This window comes from Dipodomys merriami, unplaced genomic scaffold (assembly GCF_024711535.1).
Source record: "Dipodomys merriami isolate MVZ:Mamm:240054 unplaced genomic scaffold, mDipMer1.0.p SCAF_179, whole genome shotgun sequence".
Taxonomy (NCBI): domain Eukaryota; kingdom Metazoa; phylum Chordata; class Mammalia; order Rodentia; family Heteromyidae; genus Dipodomys; species Dipodomys merriami.
In genome coordinates, this window is record NW_027203148.1 from 1681534 (window position 1) to 1707632 (window position 26099).

At 45.4% G+C, this 26099-nt stretch overlaps 1 pseudogene; it reads left to right on the plus strand.

Annotated features, from left to right (window-relative positions):
• The first annotated feature begins 7753 nt into the window (after positions 1 to 7753).
• The window catches only part of LOC138829903 (tubulin beta-2 chain-like), a 44308-nt pseudogene continuing 25962 nt past the window's right edge, over positions 7754 to 26099 (plus strand).

A 26099-nucleotide genomic window follows, 5' to 3' on the forward strand; every position in this document is an offset into this window, starting at 1 on the left:
CCGGAAGTAGCGCTGTGACTCAAGCGGTAGAGTGCTCGCCTTGAGCTGAAGAGCACAGGGACAATACCCATGCCCAGAATTCAAACCCTATGACCGACCAAAAAAAAAAAAAATGTTGCATGAATGCATTTTTACATTTTCTTCCTTTGCACCATGAACATCTGGGTCTGAATGACAGAGATCCAAAGGGTACTTCATCTTGCATTGCTGAAGGCTGGCGTGCTATTGGGGAAGCCATAGTCCCACAAAGGAACATAGGTCTAGAGTTCGAATCCCAGTCATGCCACTTTCAGATAGTGGAAGCTCCTAAGAGACTCTTTCCCATCCATCGGAATAACGATGGAATGTTATGAATGTACAGTTGAATGAGCTAATCGTGAATGCTACTCGTATAAAATTAGACATCATAATTTCAGTAGACTGATTTTATTTAATATGAAACATTAAAAGAATACTATTTCTTACAGGGATACAATAATTTCAGGACCTTGATTTACTTAATAGTTTATTAAGGATTAAAACAATAACATTAATTACATGGAGGCATAATAAATACCCAAGAATTGGTAGAAATGTAGTCTATATAACTGAATAATGTATCAACATCTCTGGCACTCTGTAAAGATATATATTTATTAGCATAATACCATCTACATGTCAATCTGTTCTTATTTTGTCAACCCTAGGGGCTCGATCTCAGATGCTGGGAATTGCCTGTAAGCTCAATTTGTCCCGGATGGCGTGCTGACACTCACCCATTCATAAATTTGGCCTTGTAGGCTTTGAGTTCAGACACCAGCACTCCCAAACAATGAATCATGGAGTAAGAAGCTGATGGTGACATGTTTTCTTTTTCTGTGAAAGTCCTGGGTGTCAGGTATGAAGTGGAATACATATGCAGACCTATATCCTATGTAATCAATGTAATCAATGCTCTATGTGCCATAATACTCAATAAAATAAATGGCCAATACATGAATAAAACAAAAAATAAAATGAATAACTACACTGAACGCAATAAAGAGTCAACATATGTATGTAAATATAAATAATGTATATAAAATATACATGAAAAATATGTTTTCTAGTGCTGGGGATCGATTTCAGGCCTAAGGAACAGACTTGAATTTCTTGACTTCTCAGAGGTGAGCTTCTCCTTCCCACACAGTGCAACAGAGTTACCCAGACCATGAGTTCCAATCCCAGTCCTGGCAGAAAAAATGGCACCTTCATTCTATGTGACACCCAATTCTTAGATATTTCATTATGCCTCCATTTAATGTATATGATTGTTTAAATGCTTCATGAAGTGTTACTTAAAATCGATCAGAGTCCTAGGATATAATTGTGTATAATTTTATCCTAGAATCGTTCAAGAACTGCCCATTCATTCATGACATATATCACATTCCATTGGTATTCATATGGATAGGAATGAGTTTCTTAGGATCTCCTGCCATTTGGAGGTGGCAGGAACAGGATTTAAACTGTGGGCTCCAGCTCCCACCATTCAATCTGCAGGATAGGGAACTCACAGGTCTGTCCAAGAACATCAGCAAGACCAATGATTAGGCAGGCACCAATGGCTCTCAGCAGTCCTCCTTAATACTTACAAGTCTGTGATAGGAGGATGATGGTCAAAGTCACCCTAGGCAGGAAAGTCCTTGAGACCCCTGTCCAACATCAGTGCCAACAAAGCCAGAAGTAGAGCCATGTGGCTCCAGAGGTTGAGGGCTAGGCTTGAGCAAAAGAAGCTCACAGACTGTGCCCAGATCCTGAGTTTAAGGTCCAGGACTGGCAACAAGCAGACATACAGAACAATCTGTGCAGCCATCCAGCTAAAGCAGGTCACCTTCTTGTCCCCAATTGGATTAGACAGACTTTCCTGGGAAAGCGGCTGCTCTCATCTTGACTCCGCCCATTTTGCCTGCATCACAGTATTCTGGTCACACCCCCATTCTTTTTTTTTATTTTTTATCTTATTTTATTTTATTTTTTTGTGAACACACTGTACAGAGGGGTTACAATTACATGGGCAGGATAATGCATACATTTCTTATCAAGCATTGCAGCCTCCTCCTTTGTTTACCCTTCACATCCCTTCCCAGCCTCCCCCACAACCCCTCCACCCAATCACCCCGCCTTCCCCCCCACCCCACCCCACCCCCCGCACCAACATTGTAAAGCTCGTTTTCGACATGACAACTTGTACTTCTCATTGTTGCAACAGGTCCGCCTGTATCCTTAAACGACTTGCTTTTCCCCATCTCCTCTACAAGTTATACTGACATCAAATATAGTGAAAGCAGGGGTTATACTGTGGGGGAGGGACATACAAAGCAACAAAGAGATAATCTTATAAATGAGTTAGAAACAAATGCATGAAAGAAAAAAATTAAAATACATATCTAAGGGTTCATTTTCCTAACTTCACTTTATCTGACCTTTTCCGCTTGACTCATACATATACTAGATATTGCAAATATAAGGGAAACCATGGGACCTACGTTTCTTTGGGCCTGGCTTACTTCACTTAATATAATTTTTTCCAAGTCTTTCCATTTCCGAACAAATGGGGCAATGTCATTCTTTCTGATGGAGACATAGAATTCCATTGTGTATATATACCACATTTTCTTGATCCATTCATCTACTGAGGGGCATCTGGGCTGGTTCCATATCTTAGCTATGGTAAATAATGCTGCAATAAACATAGTTGTGTTGGTAGCTTTAGTGTGGTCTTGTTTGTAAACATTTGACACCCCCATTCTTTCATGGTTCTTTCTGACCAATGGGATACAAGAGTGGCGGCCACACCCACATTCCATGCTGCCTGGAAGCACCAGGATTCCCTCTGTTGGTTCACACCATTACCAGCAGTTGAAGAAGGTAGAGGTGGCTAAGTGGTGAGCAAGAGACTCCAGGCGACCTTGGAGTAGAGTACGAAATTGACATCCTAATCAGTGAGTGGGAGAATAGAGGATTTCCCAGAGCCTGGGAACATGTCCAGCCCATCTTTCCCATCCCAGCGCTCAGATGTCTGAAGCAGTAAAACTCCATGAGAAAGCTGTGGGCATGAAACTGCCGCCAGAACACCGGTAGAAGAATCCTCCTGACAGACCTGCCACATTCAAGAAAACAAAGAACATGAAAAAGGGAAGGATCAACAAGACAAACACCACTAGGGAGAGTGATTCAATGGAGGGTCTGGCCAATGGTGATGCCCACCACGGGCCTCCCGTGCCTTTGGACACAGTCACAACCACGAGGTTCCAGAGTGTCAATGGTCCTGATACCACCAAGGATCTGTAGAGGTGCTACCGACACGTGGTGCCCACCCTGGACCCCAGCAAAAGAAGAAACCAGGCACTGTATGCCAAGATCCAACCACTGAAGCAGGAAAAGACTGACCTGCAGGATCAACGGGAGAAAGAGAGGGAGAAGATAGCCTAGGTGCAGGTAGCACCTAAAATGGAGCTAGAGACCCACAAGGCACCCATACAGAGGTTGGTTTCTGTCGCTACCGCCTCGACCAGCAAGGAAGACGCGACACTGGACTCTTCTCTCTGCAGTTTATTCAGGACCCTTTTGTAATCTTCTGACCCCAACCCCGGGGAGAATTCCCCACAGCCTTAAGTACCCGCTGGGTAGCCAACCCTGATACGCCACGTGGGAACCGCCAATAGGTTCAGGTGCGCAGAAGCAAGCCAGATTCTTTGCCTTAGCCATATAAGGAATTGTTTACCACAGAGAGCACTCGCCATCGGGAAGGCGGAGGGCGGAAGCCGGCACCATCTTCCAGGTGCGGCCTCTTGCAGCTCTCTACAGTTCCCCCTTTTTTGTTTAAAGAACACAGATGAGAACAGAGGTCTGATCCCTGTTGTGCAACGCAAGGACTGCATACAAGCCTTCTCCCAGAGGGTACCTTCTCTAGGGATGACTCAGCCTGTCCATTGATTCGTTTTTCACAAGGACGGGAAAAGGCGAATCGAACCCGTGTGCAATCAAACATGCTCTCCTCGAGGGCAAAACTCATGCCTCTCGACTGCAGTACTTTGGCTTTGCAATCTGTGTTCATTGTTTTAGGGTGGCAAGCCACGCTTGGGGGGACTGACCTGCTCCAATGACTGTAAAGGCTTGGATAATCATGGCTGCACTACGACGCTGAGAACCTCTAATTTGGCAGGCAAATGCACCACAGACATACCAAGGAGGCTAACACCAGGAGGCCTGTCAGGGCTCCCAATCCCGCCCCCTCCGTAAGATGATTCATAGCAGCGGAGATCCATGAAGATAACCCCTCCGCCAATCCGGCATCCACTCAGGTCGAGTTCACCATGACGATGGCAACCGTGAGCTGTTCCATCAGGCTGTCGAACTCCCCAGTTCAATTACCTAAAAGATAACTAGACAACTGTTTAGACAAATTTGCAGCATTTTTTGAATAGGTTTTTTTCCTGGGCCTGAACTCTGGGCCTGGGCACTGTCCCTCAGCTCTTCAGCTCAAGGCCAGCACTCTACTACTTGAGTCACAGCGTCACTTCCGGCTTTTTTCATTTTGCTTATATGGTGCTGAGGAATTGAACCCAGGGCCTCATGCATGCAAGGCAAATGCTCTACCACTGAGCCACCTTCCCAGCCCCTTTCTTCTGGGTTATTTGCACCACAGCAGCAGCTACTCCAGCATTAGTTAGTGGTCCGCCCAGCTCTCTGCAAACTTTCATCCATGCTTCTAGTCCCCTATTCTTATATGGGGTTATGGCGGCTCTGCATTCCTTAGTGCACTGCTCGTAAACAAGCTGTTTAATTAATGGCATGGCTGTGTCTGGGTCACCAAAAATTCTGCCAGCAGCCTCGACCATATGAGCAACAAAGTCCGAAAACGGCTCCATAGAGCCCTGCAGGATTTTGGTGAGATTGCCACTCACGTCGCCTTTATTTGGTAAGGCCTTCCATGCCTTTATGCCAGTTTTATTGATTTGTTCATAAACTTGAACCGGGTAGCCTATCTGCTGATTGGCGAATCTCCCCTGTCCAAGCAGCATATCTCTGTCCCAAGCTGGGTTCCCCGCAGCCTGATTGGCTGCAGCCTCTTCACTAGCAAATTCAATCAAAAAGGCCTTCCAATCTAAATACTGACCTGGGCTCAAACAAGCTCGTGCGAGCCCACTCCAATCACCGGGTGTCATGCAGTGTCTGTTTAGGGCCTCCACCTGGGCTACAGTAAAGGAGGCTGTGATTCCGTATGTCCGCACAGACTCAGCTAAAGGTTTTATAGCCTTAAAATCTAAGGGTTCATGATACCGCTGTCCCTGTGGATCCTGAAATATTGGACAGGCTAGATGTAACTCGGTTCTGACCGCTTTCCCCACGCCTGGGCTGAAAGAACAGCCGGGGCTGCCACTTCCGGGGTCCTCCGCATAAAGCAGAGGGGCCAAGGGTGTGGCGCGGCACATGGAAGGCATGCATTCGTCTTTATCTGGGTCCTCTCTCTCCTTTCCTTTCCACCGCTTTCTTATCTTTGTTTTTTCTATTTGTTCTATGAGTGATTGTAGTTCCTCTGAGTCTGTAGACACAGAGGTCTCTAGTTCGGCAAAATCAGGGTATAACCCCCCCCCTGCTCTCCTCCTTTTCGCTGTCTGCCCTTTCCGATCTTTCTTCCTGCAGCATTTCTAAGGCGGCCTGACCATTCTCTACCACCTCACTGCAACGCTGGTCCTCGAGACAGCCACTTATCAGTTTCCATATTGGTCTCACTCCGCTCTTAAGCGTTCCTTGTTCAGAGGCAAAATCTAGGTCCCTCCCTAGTTTCTCCCAAGAGCCCACTGTGAGGCTTCCGGAGACAGCGAACCATGGGGCAACGATGTCACATTCATTCAAAAATCTCTCTAAAGTACTCTTTTTTATTTTTAACTTTTTTGAGTGCAGTAGCTCATTGAGAGCCAAAAAAATTGGGTGCGAAGAAGAAGCGCCCATGTTTTAAACATTTAAAGCTGGTAAACAAACTTTTTACTTTCACTTTTGGCTACTCTATTGACTAGCCCTGGGTTCTCACTCTCTCTTTATCTACCGAGAAGAGCAAAAATCCCCCCCGCTCTTGTGGCGGATTCCCCTTTTACCTGGGAACTTACTCCCTGCTCTTGTGGCGGATTCCCCTTTTACCTGGGAACTTACTCCCCGCTCTTGTGGCGGATTCCCCTTTTACCTGAGGACTTACCCCCGCTTTTGTCGCGGATTCCCCTTTTACCTGGGGACTTACCGGTGCACCACCCTGACCGTAGAGAGTTCTGAGTCCTCATTGGGGTTATGGCTGAGTCCCCGTACGGGCCACCACGTGTCGCCTCGACCAGCAAGGAAGACGCGACACCGGACTCTTCTCTCTGCAGTTTATTCAGGACCCTTTTGTAATCTTCTGACCCCAACCCCGGGGAGAATTCCCCACAGACTTAGGTACCTGCTGGGTAGCCAACCCTGATACGCCACGTGGGAACCGCCAGTAGGTTCAGGTGCGCGGAAGCAAGCCAGATTCTTTGCCTTAGCCATATAAGGAGTTGTTTACCACAGAGAGCACTCGCCATCGGGAAGGCGGACGGCGGAAGCCGGCACCATCTTCCAGGTGCGGCCTCTCGCAGCTCTCTACAGGTTTCGGCAGAGAGCAATTTACAATGTGCACTCGCTTGCATGCAGCAGGCGGCTGATGACACAGAAAGGGAGCATGAAGCTCTCACCAGCTGCCTGCAGGCCACAGATCAGTGCATGGCAGAGCTGGAGATGTCGGCTTCTGTGGTCACTGATCACAGAATGAGACTGAAATGTTCTTTGAACAGCTGCATGATGTGACCCTTCTGCTCAAGTAAAATGCCAGAAGCTTCGATGACCTGGAGCAAGTGAACTCAAAGTTACAGGAGAAGCTGGAAGTGCTCTGGACAACAGGAAGAAAGCAATCTGCAAGGTCCAACAAGCACTGGTAGGGCATGAGTTACTGAAGAGACTACTGGACAACGTGAGCTGACTGGTGAGCACAGCCAATCTCGAGAAAGACACCTTCACAGAAGACCTGAGCATTGAGAGGTCTACGTGGAAGGAGGAGGCCCAGCAGCTGACCCAGCGGGTGAACCAACTGACTGAGGAGAGGGAGCGAGGGGCGAGGCAGGTGTTTGGCCTAGAGAACAGGCTAGAGGAACCATGGCCCAGCTCAGGCCGAGTGGCAGTTGCAGGCCCAGGCCTACTGCACGCAGATGGAGTTGAAAAACCTGGAGGAATAACTTCACATCCCGGACCAGGAAAACCAGAGTCTCCATCTCCAGAATGTGGAGCAGCAGGAGCAATTGTGGAGACTGGAGGAGAAGGCCAAGGATTGGCAGGAGATCCCTGAGACACCATGATGTGCATATGTGTGTGATGGACAGCTGGAGGAACAGCTGGTCCTGCTGAGGGACGCTCTCCAGAGGGTGAGCGGTGAGAAGGAGGAGCTCACCAGCATCCTGGACACAGAGCAGCAGGTGAAGAAACACTAGCGGGAACATCTGGTCCACACAGAGGAGAAGATAGAGGAATGGAAAGAAGTGGCTGAGAAAGAAAGAAAGCCAAGAATCTCAGGACCAGCAGGTGCAGTCCCTGGCCCAGCTGCAGGAGCTCAGAGCCACCTGTGAGTGTCACATCACCTCCAATTAGCGGCTGAGCACCAAGAAGGAGGCCCTGCAGCAGCACCTAGAGAGGCAGACCCAACTCTTGGAGCAGCTGAAGCAAGTGCATGGCCTGGGGAGACCAGGTGGTGTCCCCAAAGTGGCAGGACACTCTCAAGTGCCTGAAAGCAATCAGACCACAGGAGGAGCGGCTGCAGGTCCAGCTGAGTTTCCTGGCTTTCCCTGGGGAAGGTGAAGTTGAAAACCCTGGAGAAGCACAAGGTGAGGAGTCAACTCCCCCCCACCCCACATGACCATTGCAGAGGATGGAGACATTCCCCAAACTGAGAGGGATGTGGATTTGTGAGCACTCTTAGTGGCTGAAATCCACAGGGGGAAACTCCTGCAGCAGGAGTGGCAGGCCCACTGTGGGTAACTGGTGCATCTGGCAGCTCAGTGCCAGAGAAAGCTCGAGCCACAGGCCCTCCATCCCATGAGCTGGCACCACAGCCTGTGTGAGGATGGGAAGCGGGACACGTGGGTGTCCGAGAAGAAAATCTACTTTGTCTATGACCTGCCTGATAAGATGGACTTCCATAGTCCAGCGGGTGATCTTCAACATAGATGCAGCCAGCTGTTGGCACACATCACACTGTTGAGGAGTCCCTCATGGCATGTAAAGAGCAGATGTTCATTCTGGCTGAGCTGTGACAGAAGAAACGTGAGCGTGTGTACCAGCTGTCCTAGGAAAAGATGGAGAAGAGGAGAGAGCTGCGGGAGCCACTGTCACTCCTCACAGGGGAAGACATGGACAACGGGCTCCAGATGCCAGCACAGGCTGCGCCTTCTGTCACTGCCACCTCTTTGAATGCCTCCAGGCTCCAGGGCAGGTGAAATGAGGGAGGAGCAGAAAGGTTTTGAAGAATTGCCACTTCAACACAGTGTGGAAACTGCCAGAGGAGAGATCGAGGTTCACAACCCCATAGAGGACTCCCCTACAAAGCACATCCTGCTGCAGCTACCCCACATCCAGATCCACCCACAGCTCATGGGCTCAGGTGAGGAGTGCTCCCTCCCTTTCTTCTTTAGACTGATGCAGATGATGACTATGTGACCTAATGACTCTCCAAAGCCTCAGCAGCAACCATAAGTAGGTGGCCAGTGGCCTTTCTCTCAGGCCTCCATCTTCTGGGTCTTGGGAAGGGTTAACTGTGGGTTGGGTAGGGCAAAGTCTGCTGGGAGGTGGTCCATATTCAAGGGACATCTAATGGCCTATTGGTGGCCAGGGAAGAGGCCCATGTTATGCTTATCACAAAGAAAAAATCGTTTTCAAAGGGAAAACAAGCCTCCAATAAAGATTTGTTCTTCCAGTTCTGGGGCTTCAACTCTTTTCCTGGTCACTGTCCCGGAGCTCTTTCTCTCACGGCTAGCACTCTACTACTTGAGCCACAGGGCCCCTTCTTGTTTTCTGATGGTTCATCGATGATAAGAGTCTAACACACTTTCCTGCCCAGGCTGGCTTTGAACCGTGATCCTCCAGATCTCAGCTTCCAGAGTAGCTAGGATGACAGGCATGAGCCACCAGTGCCCAGCATTTGATACCTTTTGAAGGCATCTTGGCGAGTCTGTAAAAGGAGATCCAAAGGGCCTGGATAGACCTTGACCCAATCAAGGAGCTGAGATGGGGGAAGGCTGACCTTCTAGCCATTCTGTTCCCCAAAATTAAAGATGCCAGGTGGTGTTGGATGCATCAAACACCTAGGCCAATAGCCACCAGACTCAGTGGGGAAAAAGTAGAGAATACCCAAAGATTGCAGTGTAGAAATCTTTGATTTTGCATGCATGTGGAGTGTGTGTGTGTGTGTGTGTGTGTGTGTGTGTGTGTGTGTGTGTGTGTGAACTCAGGGCCTAGGCTCTATCCCTGAGTTTTCTTGCTCAAAGCTAGTGCTCTGCCACTTGAGCCACAGCCCCACTTGCTTTTCGATGGTTAATTGTAGGTAAGTCTCAAGGACTTTCCTGTCCAGGGTGGCTTCAAAGCATGATGCGGTCCCCAGGGAAACAAGAGAAAACACAACTCGATAAAATCCCTATGGTGGACAACTCCTGCCTCCTGGTGGCCAGACGTGGAACATATGTCCCTGTGCCATCGTGGGGGACTATTGTCCTCTAGAGTTCAATTTGGGGAAGAGACAGGGGCCAACCTGACTTTTGCTCACCCTGAGTGCTGATTCCAGAGCCGATCTGTTCCACCCTAGGCCAAGAGAGCTCCAGGAGGCCTTGCTTCCACGGGCACAAGAAGTGAGAAGTCAGCTCCAGGCCCAGCTAAGAGCCTTTGCCCATGGACACACCAACTTGGCCTTCCTGATCACCATAAGGCCTGTCAAAGAACAACCCAAAAAAACAAACCAAAATTGGAGCTGTGAATCAAAGTGGTAGAGCTCTAGCATTGAACCAAAGAGCTCAGAGACAGGGGCCCAAGCTTTGAATTCAAGACCCCCAGCTCACCTTCCCCCATAAAACACACATTAGCTAAATGTGAACTAGTAGGATTTGTGAAGTGTTTCTGAAGAATGATGATACTGAAGAAAGCACTCTAACTCTAATGACAGCTGAACTTGTGACATACAGGTATGTGCTGAGTGTTTCACAGGATGCTGTTTTCTGGTTTCTTCCCACATAGGGTGTTTTTTCTGAGTCTTCATAAACCATGCTGTTGTGCTGAGTCATCCCAAAGGGTGCTATGTTCTGAGTCCTTGAGAAGAGTGGGCTGTGCTGGGTTTTTCAAAGGGTGCTGTGTGCTGAGTCCATTACACAATGTACTTTATGCTGAGTCCTTCAAAAGTGCGGTGTGCTAATTCATCCCAAATGGTGCTATGTGATGACCCCTTGAGAAGGGAGGGACAGATGAGTTTTTCAATGGGTGCTGTGGGCCCAGTCCTTTACACAGGTACTTTTCCTGAGTGCTTCAAAGATGGCTATGTACTGAGTTATCCCAATGGGTGCAATGTGCTGCATCCTTGAGAAGAGAGGGATGAGGTGAGTGCTGTGTGCCGATTCCTGTAGACAGTGTGCTCTGTACTGTCTTTCAAATGGTGCTGTGCTGAGTTCTTCCACAAGGTGGTATGTGCTGAGTCCTTCAAAACTGTGCTATGTGCTGAGATTTTCAAAGGGTGCTGTGCACTGAGTGTTTTACCAAGGGTGGTATATACTCAGCCCTTCAAAGGATAGTGTGTATGGAGTCTTATCAGAGGGTGCTATGTGCTGAGTCCTGGGAAAGTGTGCTACGTGCTGAGTTTTTCAAAGTGTGCCATGCACTGAGTCCTATTCACTGCGTACTATGGACTCACTCCTTCAAAGGGTGCTGTGTGCTGAGTCATCCCAAAGGCTACTATATGCTAAGTCCTTCAAAGGGCACATTGTGCTGAGTCTTTTACTCAGGGTGCTTTGTGCTGGTTTTTGAAGTATGCTGTGTGCTGAGTCAGCCCAAAGGGTGCTATATTCTGAGTCCTTGAGAGGTAGTTTTCCCCAACAATCTTTCTAAATCTCTGTCTCTCAGTCTCTCAGTCTCTCAGTCTCTCTCTCTCTCTCTCAGTCTCTCTCTCTCTCTCTCTCTCTCTCTCTCTCTCTCTCTCTCTCTCTCTCTCTCTCTCTCTCTCTCTCTCTCTCTCTCTCACTGGGTCACTGTGCACATCCTTGATATGTAGAGTGGAGAGGCTTGGAGGAGAGTCTCCTCTAGTGGTGGGGCTGAGGGGAGATTCGATCCCCTGAGCAAGTGCTAGGATTGGCGGGGAGTGCTGAGCTGAGGTGAGGCTGTAATTCCCATGGCCTGGAAGCCTTAGGGCTCAGTTAGGGCTGCTCTTGTGGGCAAGGGTAGGGGTCGGAACCAAGGGGAAAAGGGGACTGGGCTGAGGGGAGGAGGAGGCAGGGCCCAGGGGCCTCACTGTGGAGGCAGCAGTGGCCAGGGTCTCGCAGGGGCAGGTGTGCATGCGCAGAGGGTGTGAGGAGGCCTGCGAGAGGAGTGGAGGTAGAGAGAGCAGAGAGGAGCGAGTTCAGGCACAAGGGGAAGTGGCTTCACATGCTCTGTTCGTGGATCAATAGAAAAATAGCCAAAACAAGAATAAAGGCAACAAATGTACAGCCAAGAAGAATATAGTTAGAATAAAGGTAGAGGCAATAAAGGTGCAGCCAAGTGTATAGGAAGCCTTGAACCAACACCCGCTTCCTGCAGGCATGCTTCCATGAGGCTTATGCTTTGTCTGGCATGATCTCTCACACAGATTCAGCAGGAGGTATCATGGCATTTCTTCCTATTTTTTTTTAATTGAAGCTCATGAATGTCTTGGTGCACAGAAGAGACAAATCCAAAGATCATCCTGAAAATGACTCAAAATATAAGAATAAGAATTGAGAGAATTGATCTGACAATGGCAATTATAATTATTACATGAATCCAATCCAGAGGATTGAGGGCCTCCAAGTTATGCTTAAATAACTTTGCCAAAGATTGTAAATTTTTTACATCTAAATGAGCTTTACTAATTGATGTAATTTTGTCTTGTAAAGCCTCCATAACATGAGAGATATCTTTATCTCTCCAAACTCCTAACAAATGATTTTTGGTAGCATTCCAATTAAAAGAAAAGTTATATTTTAGAGCAGTAACACCGATATATTTAAAATTAGCATGACATTTAACAGAGTTGTGTTTTTAAATTTTGAACTTCCTGACCTATAGCCAGAACCACTTCCTCCAGAGCATTTATTTTCATTTCTAACTTTTTATCTATAATTTGTTGTTCTGCTAGGTCTAATGAAACATTTTTGCTTAAATCAGTAACAAAATGAGCATTGTTTACTTCATTTACTAAGGCTGCTGTAGAAATAGCTAAAGAGCTAATTATTGTTATTAAAGAACTTATTCCTAAAATCAAGGCCGTAACAAAGCGTTTTGGCTGCAACATAATATCCACAGTTTTCAGCATTCGTAAAGCAGAATTTTTAAACCAAGGGTCATTTTAAAGATCTACATGTAACATTACATATGAAGGTCTTTTTAAAATAAAAATTACAGAATATGTTTTATCCAGAGAAGAAGTAAGACAATTAGTAAAAATACAACCCTTACAGCTAATATAATAAGATTTTCCTTGATTAATAATGATTAAATTATCTAATTTTCCAGCTAAAATTTCCATAGGATAACTCACACATGCTCTTACCCCAATTGCAGTACTCTTAGTTTCTTTGGGCTTTTTCAGTAAAATCATGTTTGTTGCTGCAAAAAGTCTGAACAAATCCAGCTGAATGCTAGTTTTATTGTGAAAGGGAGAGTGACTCACCAAAATGGAAGCCACCCACCCTGGATGAGCCATCTTTTCAGGGGTTCCCCAGGCGTATCAGGAGCATAGCCATTAAACTTTCATGAATTATGTTTTAAGTAGGCGGCATAATCATAATCGGGGTTAGCAATGGAAAAATCAAAAATACTATCTGGTGCCCCATCAGGTTGTAAAAAAGAGGCCTTTTGAAATCCATGGCAGCTTTCAGAAAAATTGAGGTAGCAATAAATAAGTCCTCCTATTCCATTTTTTTACATTAATGACTCATGAGCTATGGGACCCTTACATTAGCAACCCCTTGCCATCTGTGTAGGTGTATTTAGTATCAGGAAAGACTGTGATTTTTAGAAAGCAAAAGAGATCAAGTATGGAAAAACAGCATAAGAGGAGATACATTTATCACACAGAGATTAAGAACTAGCCTAAGAGATTTAGAATGCTAAAGGCAATGAACAATAAGCCTGGTTGATAACTAGTTCTTCAATAACCAAAAATGGTTCCCTAAAATGATTTCTGGTATGAATTAGTTACTATCATTTGTTCCTTCCATCTAGAGTTATTCCTTCTCTTGTCCCAACTGATAATTTGCCTCTGCCTTTTTGGTGCCATGACTGACCAAAAAGATTTCCAAATCTCACTTAGACTATCCTCATTGTGATTAGCAGTGACCACTCAAAAGCCTGGAATCTTTGAATTTCCAGAAATAATCTTCACCTGACATCTAAGCACATTCCTAGCATTAATTGTTGTGACCTAATGAACAAAACTTTTTTTTTAACACAGTATCCTAATATAGGTAAAGTACATGAATTAGGGAGTATTGTCAGGTATTAGTATGGAAGGAGCAACATATATTCCAAGTATGGATTATTTATTTTGCATTTACTAACTAAATGTTTTTTTATGTTTTTTGGGTTTTTTTTTTGCCAGTCCTATAGTCCTGGGGATTAAACTCAGGGCTAGGGAATTATTCCTGGGCTTTTTCTTTCTCTCATGGCTAGCACTCTACCACTTGAGGCACAGCACCACTTCCAGTGTTTCTTTTTCTGTTTATGTGGTACTGAGGAATTGAACTCAGGTTTTCATGCATGGTAGGCAATCACCGTACCATGAAGCCACATTCCCAGAGTTCTAAATGACTTTCTTGAGATGGTATTATATTTTCATTCCATAACTATGTATCATAATTTTGGCCAGTTGCTAGAAAAGGACATAGAAAACAATACTAAGTCCAATAAGGCTGGATGGACAATAAGGCTGGATGGTCTAGCCAGGGCACAGAGGGGTTTACCTCATGGGGCTGGTTCAACAGGCTGAGTGAGACAGTTCCTGACCCACAGCCCACTTCCAGAATGAGAGGGCCACCTTAGGTTCCAGCCACATGGGGACACTGGGCCACCTCTTCAGCACCCATTCAACCAGTTCCTGTGAGAGAAAGAGAGAGAGAGAAAGAAAGCCAGAATTACAATTAAGCCGGGTGCCGGTGGTTCAGGACTATAATCCTAACTAAGAGGCTGAGATATGATGAACATGGTTCATAGCCAGCCCAGGCGGGAACGTCCATAAGACTCTTATATCCAAAGAACCACCAGAAAACTGGAAGTGGCACTGTGGCTCAAGTGGTAGAGTGCTAGTCTTGAGCTGAGGAGCTCAAAGACAGCACCCAGGCCCAGAGTTCAAGCCCCACGACTGACAAGAAGTGGACTTCCCACCACAAGAAGTGTACTGAATACCACTCATTCTCCTAGGGACCATGGCAGAGAAGTCAGGCTGAGCTTTCTGTCAACTGGAGGTCATGAGTTGGTCACCTATCTTCTCCGTGCCTCATTTTCCCCAGCTACAAAACTGAACACAGTGAAGGATCTCCTTCCTCATGGGAATAGGATAAGGATGAAAGAGAACCATGTTTTGTTTCATAATCCCGTACATGTCACACGACTAATAACAGGCCCCATCTGAGCCCTTTCCCAGTTATCTTCCTGTCATATGCTCCCAGAATTGCCAAGAACCATATCTGACAGCCGCTCCCTCTGTGCCAGGCCCTGCTCCAGAGATCCCCCTATATTGATCCCTTGTTTCCTCACAACTGTCCCAGGAGGAGACTGAGGTACAATGGTGGAGGCCCAACCCAGAGCTTTACGGCTGCTGTAAACTAAGTTTAGGACAATCATCTAAATGGATGACTGAGCATGGCGCTATATGTCTACCATCCCAACTAAGGAGGACTAGGCCTCGTGGCTCATGCCTGTCACAGATTGGAGGACCACGATCCAGCCCAGCCTGAGCACATATTGAGTGAGTCTCTATCTCGGAAATGCCCAAGACAGAAAGGCTTGGCTACCGTGGTAGAAGACCTGACTGGCAAGCCTAAGGCCTTGAGTTCAACCCTAATACACCAAAAAGAACGAGAGTCCCGGTGCCAGAGGATCATGCATATAATCCTAGCTACTCAGGAGGCTGAGATATGAAGATCACAGCAAAAGATTTAAAATAGGTTTGGCCTCACCCATCAGAAGTCAAGATGAGAGAACCCGGAATCTGATATATGCTGGTGCACTCCATACCAGCAGGGCTCACCTCCTTACTAAGTGCTGGCCATGCTCTCTGTCCCCCTTGGAAGCCAACCCCTGTGGGCCCCATACCCAGGTCCTCCCAAGCTCCAGCTGCCACCAACCAGGCCCAAAGGAGTAGAGAGCACGAAGGCACACAGTTCCCTTGGTCTTATAATTTAATGTTGCTGAGTCCCCTTCAAGCGTCTCACACTTCCAGGCCCCCAGACCTCAGCCACAAAGCCCATGCATCCCCAAAATGTATCAGGCACAAGTTACCAAAGGACCCAGCCACCTTATTACAACCCACTTCTACACACACACACACAAATCCAGACCAGTGACAGAAGACTCGTCCATGCAGCACCTGCAATTTTCCAAATGATCACTCACCTGAGCACAGTCAGGTTATACAAGGAGGAAGATGATATCTCTCTCTCCCTCTCTCTCTCATGCACACACACAGACACAGACACACACACACACACACACACACACACACACACACACACACATACACACGCACAAACAGACTCAGAGTAGTGCCTCTCCAGAGTTTGTTGGTTCCTCATCTGGGACAATGTACAAGCTAGTGCACGGAGCTTCCCTTGGAGGAATCAGGAGCTCCAACCCAAGGGGAGCACCACTCTAATGATGCAGCACCACCCTACCTATCCCTTTCTCCAGGGCCAGACCCTTGACTCCCCATTCACCAAAACCCTAGTCCAGGACGCTGGGTGAAGGAGTCCCGAGACAAGCGGCTCCTCAGAGCCAGGAGAGGAAACAAGCAGGGGGTCATGGTGACCCCAGAGGGGTGTCTGACCCCAGGTGGGGGTGGTGTTGGGGAAATGGATGGGGTCCTAAAGGCTACATACATGGACTTACTCCCTACTTCCAGCCTACATGCTTCTGGGCCACATGGCAGATTCTTGGGAAGGACAAGGAGACCAGATAGACTGGGAGCACCAGCAGAAGCTGGCAGAGCTGGGAAATGTGATCACTCTGTGAGAACTGTTGACAGTTGGGGGGAAGGGACAGGCTGGGTGTATGTGTATGTGAGTTTGGGGGGGTGTTCCTCCCAGATATTCACATTCTGCTCTGACCCCCAGCACTGTCACTTCCCTACTGGGCTCTTCTGGGACCCTCTCTTCAGGTGAAAGGGTGACTGAGCACAGAGGACAAGGGCTCACACAGCAAGAGAGACCTATTTTCTGCATCCAACACCCCCAGCCCTCAGAAAAAAGGAAAAGACCCAAGAAGGCAGGTGTGGAGGTGCTGCTCCCCACCTCTGACTAAAGCCACGAGGTTCCCACCAGGAAGAGGAAGGGTGTAGATACGTGGCTGTGTGGTTCCCACTGCTCCAAGCCAGGGTCTCTGTGGTGCCCCCTCCTCACCCATCCCTGCATTTCCCTGTTTCCTGGGACACTGGCAGCTAGGGATGGGCGTGGGATCCCCTGGTCAACACCCACTCCCACCCCCACCCCTGGGGCACATTTGTTGCAGCGCCCTGGTCAGACTGTAGGGCATAAGGGAGCCGGAGGTCCAGTCGGGAAGGGGGGGGGGGAAATCGTATGGTGTGGGGGTCATAGGGTATGGGCCCAGGAGGAGGCCACTCACATGTGCTGCTGGGAGAAGCTGTTGGAGGCAGCTCCTGGTGGGTTCAAGCAGCGAAGGCAGTAGCATGGCAAATACTCAGGCCTGGAGCAGAGACAGGGGGGCCTTGACCAGGTCAGGGCCACAAGCCTGCCTGTGGTGTGTCATCACCTGAGGACTCCAAGAGGTACCATGGGTCCAAGCAAGCAGTGCTAGGTTTGAAATGCAGTGCCGCGGAATGCTGAAGGGGACCGGGGCATGGGCAGGTGTGTGGCAGGGCTGAGCAAGGCCTCTCCTCTTACAGCTTGAGTCTTGATGACCACTCAGCCACCTCTACCTTCCTCAACTGTTGGTAGTGGTGTCAACCAACAGAGTATTCCCAGTGCTATCAGGCAGCATGGAATGGGGTGTGACCACCATTCTTATATCCCATTGGTCAGAAAGAACCATGAAAGAATGGGAGTATGGCCGGAATCCAGTGATGTAGGCAGAATGGGCAGAGTGAAGATGACAGTGGCTCCCCAGCCCCTTTCCCAGGGAACTGTGTCTAATTCAGTTGGGGACAAGAGGGTGACCGGCTTTAGATCGTTGTGTATGTCTGTTTGTTGCCAGTCCTGGACCTTAAACTCAGGATCTGGGCATAGTCTGTAAGCTGCTTTTGCTCGAGACTAGCCCTCAACCTCTGGAGACACACAGCTCTACTTCTGACTTTGTTGGCATTGAAATTGGACAGGGGTCTCAAGGACTTTCCTGCCTACGGTGACTTTGACCATTGTCCTCCTATCACAGCCTTGTAAGTATCAAGGAGGACTGCTGAGAGCCACTGGTGCCTGCCTAATCATTGGTCTTGCTGATGTTCTGGCACAGACCTGTGAGTTCCCTCTCCTGGGGTTGAAGTGGTGGGAGCTGGAGCTCACAGTTGGAATCCTGGTCCTGCCACCTCCAAATGGCAGGGGAACCTAAGAAACTCATTCTTTTTTTTTTCTTTTTTTATTTATTTATTTTATTTTATTTTATTTGAGAACATACTGTACAGGGGGACTACAATTACATGGGCAGGATAATGCATACATTTCTTACCAAGCATTGCAGCCTCCTCCTTTGTTTACCCTTCACCTCCCTTCCCAGCCTCCCCCCTCCCCCTCCCAATTATACCCCCCTCCCCACCCCACACCAACATTGTAAAGTTGGTTTTGACATGACATTTTGTACTTCTCATTGTTGCAACAGGTCCACCTGAATCCTTAAATGACTTGTTTGCCCCCATCTCCTCCACATGTTATACTGACATCAAATATAGTGAAAGCGGGGGTTACACTGTGGGGGAGGGACATACAAAGCAACAAAGAAATAATCTTATAAATGCATTAGAAACACATGCATGAAAGAAACGAAAACATTAAAATACATATTTAAGGGTTCATTTTCCTAACATCACATTATCTGACCTTTTCCGTTTGACTCATACCTATACTAGATATTGCAAATAAGGGAAACCATGGGACCTATGCTTCTTTGGGCCTGGCTTACTTCACTTAATATAATTTTTTCCAAACCTTTCCATTTCCTAACAAATGGGGAAATGTCATTCTTTCTGATGGAGGCATAGAATTCCATTGTGTATATATACCACATTTTCTTGATCCATTCATCTACTGAGGGGCATCTGGGTTGGTTCCATATCTTAGCTATGGTAAATAATGCTGCAATAAACATAGTTGTGCTGGTAGCTTTAGTGTGGTCTTGTTTGTAAATATTTGGGTAAATGCCCAAAAGTGGGATTGCTGGATCATAAGGGAGATCTATGTGAAGTCTTTTGAGGAACCTCCATACTGCTTTCCAAAGTGGTTGAACAAGTTTACATTCCCACCAACAATGAAGTAAGGTTCCTTTCTGTCCACATCCCCTCCAGCATCTGTAAGAAACTCATTCTTATCCATAAGATTACCAATGGAATGTGATCAATGTCAAGACTGAATGAGTAGTTCTTGAATGATTCTAGGATCAAATTATACACAATTATAACCTAGGACACCGATCAATTTTAGTTAATACTTCATTAAACATTTAAATAATCACATTCATTAAATGGAGGCAGAACGAAATACCTAAGAATTGGACCTCACAGAGGTGTATTTTTTTCTGCCAGGATTGGGATTTGAACTCATTGTCTGGATAACTCTGTTGCACTGTGTGGAAGGGGAAGCTTGCCTCCTTGAAGTCAGGAAATTCAAGTCTGTTCCTTAGGCCTGAAATTGATCCCCAGCACTAAAAAACATCCTATTAATGTACATTTTAAATATATGATTTATATTCATATACAAATGTTCACTCCATATTACACTCAGTATAGTTATTCATTTTTGTTTTTCTTGTATTGACCATTTATTTTATTGACTATTATGACACATAGAACATTGATTACATAGGATTATAGGTCTGCATATGTATTTCACTTTATACCTGACACCCAGGACTTTCACAGAAAAGGAAAAAAAAATGTGTCACCATCAGCTTCTTACTCCACAATTAATTGTTTGGGAGTGCTGACATCTTAACTCATGGCCTACAAGACCAAATTCATGAATGAGTGAGTGTCAACAAGCCATCCTGGAGAAAATTGAGCTGACAGGCAGTTTCCAGGACCTGAGATCGAGCCCCAGGGGTTGACAAAATATGAACAGATTGACATGCGGATGACAGTACACTAATAAATATATATGTTTATAGAGTGCCAGAGATGTCTATACATTATTCAGTTATATAGACTCATTCCTACAAATTCTGGGGTATTTATTATGCCTCCATGTAATTAATGTTATTGTTTTCATCCTTAATAAACTATTAATTAAATCAGTGTCCTGAAATAATTGCATTCCTGTAAATAATAGTATTCTTTTAATGTTTCATAAATATTAAATAAAATCAATCAGCTTCCTGAAATCATCTTGTCTAATTTTATAGAAGAATCATTCACGATCAACTCATTCAACCGTGACATTGATAACATTCCTATGGATGGGAACGAGACTCTTAGTATCTCCTGCCATTGGTAGGTGTCAGGACGGGGATTTGAAATCAGGGCCTATGTTGCCACGTAGTCCTATGGCTTCCCCGATAGTCCACCAGCCTTCAGCAATGGAAGGTAAAATACCCTGTGCAACAGTGTCATTCGGACCCAGGAGGGTCACCTCACAAAGGAAGAAAACATAAAAAGGCCATCTTGCCACATTTTTCCTGTGATTTTTTTTTCTCCTTCAAGGCCTAGGGATCTAGGATCCCAGGATCAGCTGTGGGTCCAGTGGCTGCACTTCAGCCTAGGGTGATCGAAGCTGAAGCAGAGTTGCCACGACCCGAGTTCAAGCCCCACTCTGGGAAAAAATAAAATAAAATAAATTTAGCTCCCTGGCTTGCAATTCCCACCATTTATTCTGCCAGGTTTTGGATTTGAACTCAGGGTCTGGGTAAATCTGCAGTGGATTTGAAGATAAGAACTTCAGGCTTGTTGACTAGGCCTGAATTCAAGCCCCAGCCTTTGAAAACATACTATTTATATAAAGATAGGCTTTGTACTTACCTATAGATGTTCAGTCCATACAAGTTTGGTGTGGTTTTTCCTTGTATTTATTGTTGTATTCATTTATTTACCATTGATTTTACTGTCTATGATGACACCCATTCCGTTTATTACATTAATTCTATCACATAGCATCTAGATTTGTAGACGTGTTCTCCATCATACCTGACACCCAGGACTCTCAGAGAAAAGGAAAACAAGTTTTACACTCAGCTTCTTACTCCATGATCCAATTGTTGGTAGTGCTGGAATCTGAACTCAGGCCCTAGCACGACTAATTGGCAAATAGGTCAATGTGAACACACCATCCTGTGAGCAACTAAGGAGGAAAGCCATTCCCAGGATATGACATTGATCCCCAGGGTGGGCCACAATAGTTATAAATTCATTGTTTAAACATAGGATCTATATTTACATATATGTGTGGACAGCATCTCGTGTTCGGTCTACTCCTTATCCATGGAGGTATTGTGTATTTTACTGCGTATGGTTACAGATATAACAGTGTTTACATGGATGACAACATATTGCCATGTCTATAGGGTTTCTTATGCATTCTCCATCCTAGTTGAGACCCAGGACATTCGCAAGACAGGAAAATATGTGAATTGATTGGCTTCTCACATCAGGATTCATATTTTGGCTGTGTTGGGGTTTGAACTCAGAGCCTAGCAGGCCCAATTGAGGAAAGGGTCAATGTGAGGACACAGGTCTGTGAGCAATGAAGGAGATAGGCCATTCCCAGGACCTGACATCGAGTGCCAGAGAGGGCCAGATAGTCATAAATTCATAATTTAAACATAGGATCTATATTTACATACATGTGTAGGCAGCATCTTGCATTCAGTGCACTTCTCCTTATTTTGTTCCTAATTCATGGAGGTACTGTGTATTTTATTGCTTATAGGTATAACTGTGCTGACATGGATGACAAGCTGTTCCCATGGTTATAGGGTTGCCTATGAATTCATTCTCCATCCTAGTTGAGACCCAGGACTTTCACAGGAGAGGAAAATATTTGCAATGACTGGATTCTGACATCAGGATGAAACTTTTGTCAGTACTGGGATGTGAATTCAGGTCTGGGTAGCTCTGTTGAATTGTGGTGGAAAGGGAAGCTCACCATCCTTCAAGACTAGAATGTCAGGCCAGGTCCCAGGCCTGATTTGAAGCCCCAGCAATGGACAAAATAATAAGCCCACCTTTTTTAAACATAAGATCTCTCTTTACCTACAGGTGTGTTATGCAACTTGCATTCGGTGTAGTTATTCTTTTTATTTTGTGTCTTATTCATGATTATTGAGTATGATGACAGATATAACTGTGATGACATGGATGACAACCTATCCCCATGTCTATAGAGCTGACTATATAGTATTCTCCATCTGTGCTGAGACCCATGACTTTCACAGGACAGGAAAACAGATGGATCAATTGGCTTCTCACATCAGGGTGAAGCTTTTGGCAGTACTGGGATTTGAACTCAAGGCTTAGCAGGCCCAATTGGTGAATGGGACATGGTGAGCACACCAGCCTGTGAGCTACTAAGGAGCTTTGCCGTTCCCAGGACCTGAGATCAAGCCCCCCAGGGTAGGGGCCAATATAGTCATAAATTCCCAATTTAAACAGAGGACCTCTATTTCCATACATGGGTGGGCAGTACCTTGCGTTCTGTATAGTCATTCTCATTATTTTACCTTATTCATTGATGTGGTGTGTATTTTCTTGAGTATAGAATGACAAATATAACTGTGTTGACCTGGATGACAACCTATTCACATAAGTAGAGAGTTGCCTATGCATTCTCCATCCTAGCTGAGACCTAGAACATGCACAGCACAGAAAAAAAAGGTGCAAAGACTGGCTTCTCACATCAGGGTGAATTTTTGGCAGTGCTGGGATTTGAACTTGGGGCCTAGGAGGCCCAACTGTCCAATGGGTCCACATGTGCACTCCAGCCTGTGATCCATGAAGGAACTAGGCAGTTCCCAGGAACTGAAATCGAGCCCCAGGGATGCCACAATAGACATCAATGCATCATTGAAACATGGGATGTACATTCACATCTGTGTGTGGACTGCATCGTTCATTTAGTGTAGTTATTCTCTCTATTTTGTATGCTATTCATGGATGTAGTGTGTATTTTCTTGTGTATATGATGACAGGTATAACTGTGCTGACATGGATGACAACCAATTTCCATGGCCACAGGGTGACTCATGCATTCTCCATCCTAGCTGAGACCCAGAACTTGCACAGGAAAGGAAAACAGGTGCAACGATTGGCTTCTGACATCAGGATGAGTCTTTTGGCAGTGCTGGGGTCTGAACTCAGGGCCTAGCAGGCCCAAGAGGTGAATGGTCCACGTGAGCACACCAGACTGTGAGCCACTAAGGAGCTAGGCCGTTCTCAGGACCTGAGATTGAGCCCCGAGGTGGAGGGTAGGGGGAGGGTGCACAGCAGTCATCCATTTATAAGCTGAAGATAGTATGCAAATAAGTACATATTTGTATAGAGTAGGAGAGATGGCCACCTATGATGGAATCGAATCTGCTGTGTGACTACCGATTCTTGGATCTTTCCTGACGCCTCCATTTCACAACTGATGATTATTGTCATGCTTCATCAAATCTTCATTGCAAATAAGCAATACCCCATGATTCTTGCCTGTCATTTCCTACTCCCATCACGCATGAACTACTGGTTCAAAGATGACATCAATCGCATTCCATGACTCTTCCTAGGTCCATAAACTAATATCTAGGGATCTCCCTCCATACCATTTTAATATGGTGGCTGAATTCAAGCCTCAGGCCTGGAAAACATACTCCTTATATGCATTTTAAAGATAGCACTTATACTTCCATACAGATGTTCAGTCCATATCGTGTTTGGTGTGGTAGGATTTATACTTCCATATAGATGTTCAGTCCATACTGTGTTTTGTGTGATTATTCATTTTATTTTTTGTTTTATTCATTTATTTACCATTTATTTTATTGACTCTGATGACACTTATACCATTTATTATATTGTTTATATTCTATCACAGAGTATCTAGATTTTTATATGTGTTCTCCATCATGCCTGAAACGCAGGGCTCTCCCAGAAAAGGAAAACATGTGTCACACTCAGCTTCTTAATTCAAGATTAAATTTTCACAGTGCTAGGATATGAACTCAGTGCCTAGCAGGCTCAATTCATGAATGGGTGAGTGTGAGCCTGGCAGCCTCTAGCCAATGAAGCTGTCAGGTGGTTCCCAGGTGTTCATAATGAGCCCCAGGTTTGGCCAAAACAGTGATACATGGATAGGCAGATGGTGATATACAAATAAATATATATTGGTAAAAAGTGCCAGAGCCGACTATGTATTATTGAATGACATCTACTACTTTCCTACGAACTCTTAGGTATTTATTGTATGTCCATTGAAGGAATATTATTCTTTTCATGCTTATTAAACTATTAATTAAGATCAATCAGAATCCTAGGATTCTTGCATCCAATTTTAGACTAAACCAATGCATGAACTACTTTTTCAATCAGTATTCCTATGCATAGGAACGAGTCTCTTGGGATCTCCGCCACTGGTAGGTAGGTGTCAGGACAGGGATTTGAACCTGGGGCCTATGTTGACAGGTGGGCCTATGGCTTACCTGATAGCCCGCCAGCCTTCAGCAATGGCAAGTCAGGTTCACTTTGCAGCTGTGTCATTCAGAACCAGTAGGGTCACCCTGCAAAGAAAAAAATTATAACCCCCCCCAACCCTCTGCAGCTCACTACTTTTGGTGCTGTTCCACTTTTTTTTTCTTCCTGCAAGCCCTCTTGGCTTGGGATCCCAGGATTGGCTTTGGGTCAAGACGCTGCAGCCCAGCCTAGGGATATCAAAGCTCAGGCAGTGTTGCCATGATCTGAGTTCAAAACCCGTGGTTGGCAAAAAAAGAACAAACAAACAAATAAATTATTTATTTATTTATTTAACTAAATTTAAAAAATAAAGCTTCCTGATTTGGAATTTCTGCTAGTTTTATTTTCTATCCTGGGATTTGAACTCAGGGTCTTGGTAAATCCATAACAATGTGAGGCAAGGTGCAGTCACCACTACTTTAGTTCAAACCCTGTGCCAAGCCAAAATTTAAAATTAAGTCACTGATCTTGGCAGGGGGAGGTAGTTGTGGAAATGGGAGGGAAGGGATAGTAGGGGGAAAACAAAGGAAGAGGCAACAATGCTCAATAGGAAATGTACTCATTACTTTGCTCATATAACTGTAACCCCCTGTACATCATTTTTACAATAAACATCATACAAAAAATAAACAATTTAGTGCTCAGAGAAGGACTTTGGGGGTAAGGGAAAGATGTCTGAATAGCTGTACAAAATTCTACACTGCTTTTTTTTGAAATGTTCAGTATGGAACTGAATAAACATAAGTGCTTTCATCAAAAAAAATTGTCACTGTCTTGGAAATGGGGCCAGTATTTCTGCCATTGCTGGGATTTGATCTTACATTCCAGGTAACTCTTTTGCACCATGGGTAAAGGCAAAGCTTACAGTCCTTGAGGAAAACAAATTCAGGCTATAGTTCCCAAGGCCTGCAGTAAGGCCCTGCAATGGAAAAATATTTATGATATATACTTACATATGTATGTTTATTACATATTATTATTATTGTCATTGTTTTTTATTTTTATTTTATTCATTTATTCGTTGTTTAATGTATTTAGTATTATTACATACATACATAATATTTATTACATTTTGTACATCTATTATAAAATTATACACAATAATTTAGGACATTGAGTCATTTTTCATTAATACTTTTTTAAGTGTTGAAATATGATACATAATGAAATGGAGTCATTTGTCACAGTCATCACATGTTTACAATGTGTCCCCAGTATGAGCTTTGTCTTATTCATTTTTGGACAACTTCCTATAGGGATTTCTTTAGATGATTTATACTCAGAGGCTTTTTCTTGAGGATAGGCAAGTTGAGGGATAAAATAGTAAGAGTGAAGCTGGGAATGTGGCTTATAGGTAGAGAGCTTGCTCAGCATGCATGAATACCAAGGTTTAAATCCTCAGTGCCACATACTCAGAAAAAGCCAGAGTCTGTGGAATGGCTCAAGTGGTAGAGTGTTATCCTTGAGAAAAAGAAGCTCAGAGACAGTACCCCGGGACCTATGTTCAAGCCTCAGCACTGGCAAAAACAATAGGCCAGATGCCGGTGGCTCACACCTACAACCTTAGCTAATCAGGAGGCTGAGACCTCAAGACCACAGTTGAAAGACAGCCTAGCCAAGGAAAGCCTGTTAGACACTTACCTCCAATGAACCACCAAAAGACCCCACATGGAGCTGTGACTCAAGTGGTAGAGTGTTCACCTTGAGCTGAAGGGCTTAGGGATAGTGC